We start from the raw sequence: 6,337 nt of genomic DNA, 5'->3' as shown, positions 1-6,337 counted from the left end.
ATTTACTTTTATTTACATTATATTGGATAAATGTTATTACTGCAATGTTTTCTTTTTCAATTCCCGAAACCTTTAGGTTTATTGTACTTGTAAATCAATATCCAAACCACGATACCATTTCAATAAACAATTCTTATTGATTTATAAATGCACATCACGTGTGTACACGTATGTAACACACTTATCTCATGGAAGGTACTTCATGCTTATCTCAAACAGTATTAACAATAAATAAATATACTTATACCATTCTTGGTCATGTGACCCATTGTTCTGGATGTTGGTTTATTTTAATAAATCCCCACACGTCTTTTTGTCATTATGCTAATTGTAAACTGGTCACACCTGTATTCATATGCAGATTGTAATTTCTACAGCTGCATTTATATGTTAAGTGTAATTGCTGCAGATACTAGTAACTGTAGCCTGTTTTGTAAACCGCCATTGTCTTGGCTACGTAATTGTGACATATTTTATAAACAAACATTGTCTTAGCCACGTAACTGTAACATATTTCGTAAATTGACATTGTCTTAGCTACGTAATTGTGACATATTTTATAAAAAAACATTGTCTTAGCTACGTAATTGTGACATATTTCGTAAATCGACATTGTCTTAGTTACGTAATTGTGACATATTTTATAAACAAACATTGTCTTAGCTACGTAATTGTGACATATTTCGTAAATCGACATTGTCTTAGCTACGTAATTGTGACATATTTTATAAACAAACATTGTCTTAGCCACGTAACTGTAACATATTTCGTAAATCGACATTGTCTTAGCTACGTAATTGTGACCTATTTTGTAAACCGGCATTGTCTTGGTACGTAACTAGGACATATTTTGTAAAGCGGCATTGCCTTAGCTACGCAACTGTGACATTTTGTGATATTTTGTAAACCTTGCAACTTGACTAGGAGTTCTTCAGTTACAGTGCAACGTCTGGAGTTGAGTTGAGATAGGTTTCTTCCCCAATAATTGAAAATGTTTGCCCACAGTATCAACCACAGAAGACAGAGCCTCTGTCGACAGAGCTATTGGATTTTCGAGGTTTCTGAAAAAAAAATTGGTATTAGAAAGGTCATGCTTATCGAATGTTATATATTGAATTATTCATGAGCAAATGACAAAGCATACAACTTTTCTATTTATGTAAATTAACATACATTCTTGTCTTGAAAATCTGGCAGTGCAACTGTCTGCTGAATATTTCAATTTGATCGCTTCCTTTGTGGTATAAGTCGTGTCATGCGTTGTGGTCAGCATCTCGTTAACACACCCGGCATTTACATTCTAAATACACTCAAACTACTATTTATTTATTTATACACACATTCCTCATTTGTACAAATGATTAAACACACACTATTGTTACATAAAGTCGTGGTAATGAATATGGAAAGCTATAAACAGAATAGATGAATGCAAATGTAGGCGTTACCCTGTATATTTTACATATATGCGATCGTTTACTTTTTGAGTGTATCTTATCTATCGCGTCTTCTTAATAACACTACTTAAACCATATAATCTGTAAACATTGTACATAGCATTTTAGACTGGCATGTGATGTATTCGATTAGTGTCAAATGTACTTATTGCCCTTAATGATGTTGGTTGTGAATTCACCTGGGGCTTTCACTTAAATGTAGTATACTACTGCTGCATATAAGACATTGAGAATAAGAATTTAGGTCACTTACATTACTCACTATCCAATGAACCAGCCAACTTCACACTAACTTTTGCACCATGGTATATCCCATTGGTCAGTGAGCTAGCCATATTTACACTGTGATTTCACGATATAAATCATTAGACAATGAGCTAGCCATATCCACACTAACTGTTACACTACTGTATATCCCATTGGCCAGTGAGCTAGCCATATTCACACTGCGATTCCACGATATAAATCATTAGAAAATGAGCTAGCCATATTCACACTAACTGTTACACCATGGTATATCCCATTGGCTAGTGAGCTAGCCATATCCACACTGTGATTCCACGGTATTAATCATTGGATAATGCGCTAGCCATATTCACACGAACTTACACCATGGTATATCCCATTTGCCAGTGAGCTAGCCATATTCACACTGTGATTTCACTCCATGGTTAAAAGTTGAATTCCCAATAATTGCGACTCCATGGACTACATCATTGCTAAATGAGCTAGATATATTCGCCAACAACTAGTCAACTAATTAGTCAATATTACTTACACTATTTAGATAATTTCTGATAAACATGTTGAATACTTCGACTGTGACTTACCAACCATTGTGGCCTACCCAACGATTGTTCTATTGGGATACCCTGCTATGCAAGGCATAATGAAAGACCCCACCACAACTCAATTTCTTGTATAGGAATCAGAACCTTTGAGATCACATGTGTTTGGAGAGGTGTGCTGTGTAGTACGTGACAGGACTTAAATGGTCTTAAGCAGTTCCTCATAGTTTATGTCACCACTAGACTATTTGGATACTTGGATAAGTCTCAGTACCTCGAATACAAAACGTGCGCTTCTTTGGCACGTTTTTGTCCGTGTTTTGCGCATTGCATCACGAGGAAAGGGCGACATAGTAGTATCATGAATTTGTTTACGCGTATCTGTTGACCGACTTAATTAGTTGATTATTAGCCGAATTGCTGTGTTATGTCTGTCATCGTTCAGGCCTATTAGAAGTTTTGGACGGAACTTGGCTCAGTGATTTGGACCTAATTACAAGATACCGTCGCTATTCTGATATTCATAGTTATTAATGTAGTGAACGATTAATCAAAAGATATGACGTATTCAGTACTTAGTTTGATTGGCTTTATGATTGAAGGTTACGCCCTAGAGTCTTTTACTGTTTTGTAATAGGTTAGAGTTTTGAAAATGAATAAAGAGAGTTTGAGTTGGTCTTGGCGAATACTCCACGACAGACGCAGTCCGAGAGAGTCCAGGGGCGAGCCTTGACGCAGTCCAGTCTTGGGCGAGTCTTGGTTCAGCCTTGTGAGAGTCTTGGGGACTTTTCCCCAGGGCGCTGTGTCTGATAGAGTGCTCGATTGACCGACTAAGACGAGAGCTGAAGCGTATTTCGTTGTGTGTGTCTTATTTGACTGTAAAGTATAAGTGACTTTCCCGATCCCGTACCTCAAGGGGACGAGATAGAGAGACGAGACGAGTTTCCCCCCTGACAAGTGTGGAGAACCCGAGAGAAAGAGAATTTCCACCTGATAGTAGACAAATAAATGATCGATGAATATTCCATTTAATGTTGATGGGTTCCAGTGACGTGTAAGAATAGACATGAAAAGTTTAACATCAAAAAGATGTTGAAAAGTGAATTTGTATAATTTTATTCGGTGAAAAATATACACCACACTGAATGACAGATTTGACTACTTCTATGATAACTGAACTGACAGTTCATTGCATTATTTTTGCTGTTCTGTGCAAAACATTGTGCACTATGATAAGATAAGATAAGATAAGATAAGATAAGATAATTCTTTATTACAACCTTATAGAATGAATTACATATCTATTTTGGTTTATAAAATGTAATAAAAGTGTTAAAATAAACAAAACAAGTTAGATATCTAATATCTACTACATTACAGATACATGGAATAATGTAAAAAAATATTAATGACCCATTAGGTGGTTTTCTCTAATGGTATTTGCTGCTTTTATAAATTTGATAAGCTCTGTTAGAAAATATTTGTTGTTTGTATTCAATATATGAATGAATTTTGTGTGAGGTGTTCTGTAAAATGCAAAACGTGTCAGCCCCCGGAAGTTCAAATGTCACGTGGTTAGTGTGGAATCGAGAAAATGATAATTGTCAAGTAGAAAAATGAAAAGATATGTAAGATAACATAATCATCTCACAGAAATGCCAGTACATTGTAATGATAAATGACAGTGGTTAAACATACGGAAAAAGTAATTGTAAAATACATAATCTTTCTTATAATATTACAAAATAACCTAATAACAAACCGATATTTCAAAGTCATTAGGCGAGCAGGTAACAGTAATAACCTGTCTGGTGCCTTGGAGAATCAAATAAGCCCAAACCCAATATTATTAAACAGATGCAATTACCTTTGAAAGAACTTTGATAATGTTTGTTTGGTACATTTGTTACCCTCTGGCCCGCAATGATCAGATCAAGACTATGATAGCAGGTACTGCTAGGGTAGAGGTTTTTCAGGTATTTGGAAATGAATGTGTGATTTCTAGTACCATACCATCAGCACATGGTTTACACTGACACAATCATCGAATGCCAAGGAAAGTGCCCTACATACAGCATTCTCATGTGCAAATGAAATTATTTCCAGGAACCCGTTGAATAGCATGGTGAATAGACCTGCGATTAGTTTAGCATGAGAAATGAACACTATGAGTACTGTATGTCACAGTGGCAGAGCACAGACCACAGTGTATTCCCCCAATTTGTTGAACCATTGATAACAACCATTTGGTCTGGTTTCTGGTTCTCAGCCCTGAAATTTGATTAGTCCAAAAGCTAACTTAGTCATTTTGAAAAACAGCTAGGTTATCAGTAAAAGAAATAGCTTGCAACTCACTTTATCTCTAGCCTAATGTTATGGCACTAGAGAGTGTTTTCCCTATCCAATCAGTAATCACATTGCATAACCTTGCTTATATGAATGTTGCTGAAGAAATGCCAGACAAGGATTGCGAAAGTTTGCACAAGACTTAGCCTCTTGAGAAGTGCTCCAACCTTTTTCGTTAATGTTACTACCCATATATAACAAGGTGCTGAAAGCAGCCCCGATATTCCCCACCATGGACGGTGCTTTCATATCCATATTATCCGTATAGTTAAGGCAATCTACTAACTTGAGCATGAAGGGAAAGGGTGTATCAGATGTAGAATACGCCAAAAATAGTAGTATCCCTACGGGCTCTAGTATAATAGACATGTGCTGTCACAGTGGAACTAGAACATGTTATTATCTAGTCTCTCCAAAATGCCGCATGATCATGAGAAAGTCTGTAAAGAGTGAAAATGGAACAGTTCGGGCATCACAGACATATTACTGTGCAGGAGAGCAACTACAGATCACGGGGTATCCTTCTCAGGGTTCTATTAGTAGTGAACACAGGATTGGTATCCACCCTTAGGACTGACCAGAATGACACTATCAGTGGTGCTATCAGTGTCATCATTGCGTTGTTTGAGTCCCTGCGTTGTTTGAGTCCCTTGATTGGCCACAATATTATTGGGAATGGTAGAGATTATTTCAATGCCAAGGCCAGATTATGCTTTACAAACACTGATGTCTCGATTTTCTGTGGTGTAGAAAATAGATTGATGGATGGTTTTGGCCTAAGTGAACACTACTATAACAAGCTTATATAAGAGCAGCTACTCTGTGTCATTGAAAAGTGTGTCGGCTAGCGTATTGAGAGTCCCCTTGATGTGCCTGCACTTGAGTGTGATATTGAATTAAGTTCATCAGGGGAGAATCTCTACTGAATCGTTGTGACATTTTGCCCCCTCCCTGTTACAAACACTGATGTCTCGGTCTTCCGTGGTGTAGAAAATAGGTTGATGGATGGTTTTGGCCTAATTGAACACTACTATAACAAGCTTATATAAGAGCAGCTACTCTGTGTCATTGAAAAGTGTGTCGGCTAGCGTATTGAGAGTCCCCTTGATGTGCCTGCACTTGAATGTGATATTGAATTAAGTTCATCAGGAGAGAATCTCTACTGAATCGTTGTGACATTTTGCCCCCCCCCCCCCCGTGTTGATGGAAGAACCAGCCATCATATATATCATTTACCATCATGAATGCATCAAGAGTTATTACTATCCCCTTTGTTCACAGCAGGTTTAGATATATTAGCCCTAAGAGAGTACCTTCCCTCTGGCTTTGTCCCTAGGCTGATATTCAGCACGACTCTGGATGATGAGGTGAGGGATGTCTCATCATATGTCTGATTTCTTAAATCATTCTCAGTAGACATCGAAAGTGTCTGCACAATATCAGCTATATTGTCTTGGAAGTCTATTATAGATAATTTCCTATGAGCTAACTTATTGTTCTAATTGACAAGCTTGAAAATGGTAGATCTTGCCAAGAGATTAGTGAGCAATATGCTCTGAACAGCATAAATAGATGTAACACCACAAGCCACAAAATAAGTCCACAAAGTGGTGAGGGTAGTTTTTGCAAACAGAATCAGAAACAAGCTCTTTCGCATAAAGATACAACAGGGCTCAAACAAATGGTTATGTGATATGTTGGTCATATCTCCTTTGTTGGTCATATCTCCGATCAATTGAAATCAGA

Source organism: Saccoglossus kowalevskii, chromosome 2 (genome assembly GCF_978046115.1).
Source record: "Saccoglossus kowalevskii chromosome 2, keSacKowa6.1, whole genome shotgun sequence".
Lineage (NCBI taxonomy): Eukaryota > Metazoa > Hemichordata > Enteropneusta > Harrimaniidae > Saccoglossus > Saccoglossus kowalevskii.
Note: the sequence above shows the minus strand (reverse complement) of the source record.